General features: G+C 31.1%; 1 protein-coding gene across 1 annotated transcript in view; it reads left to right on the forward strand.

Moving 5' to 3' along the window:
• LOC119588783 (phospholipid phosphatase 2-like) overlaps positions 1–222 on the forward strand; it is a gene marked incomplete in the record, with an annotated part of 69865 nt that overhangs the window by 68716 nt on the left and 927 nt on the right.

Raw genomic sequence — 222 nt, forward strand, 5'->3', positions numbered from 1 at the left:
TTATGGCCAGGTTAGGGTAGCAGCATTACAATTTCACTCCTTTTCTTAGGGGGTAACGATGTTATTTTTATCATAACTCGAGAACCAGTCAACATATTTTCAAGCGAATTACATTGTTTTAAAGGAAAATCAGTGTAATTTCTATGGTAATCAGTTCATAAAATACTTTTGAAGGATACTGACAGAAAATTAACAAATATTCACAATTTTCAACTGCATTTA

This window comes from Penaeus monodon, chromosome 24 (assembly GCF_015228065.2).
Source record: "Penaeus monodon isolate SGIC_2016 chromosome 24, NSTDA_Pmon_1, whole genome shotgun sequence".
NCBI classification, from domain to species: Eukaryota; Metazoa; Arthropoda; class Malacostraca; order Decapoda; family Penaeidae; genus Penaeus; species Penaeus monodon.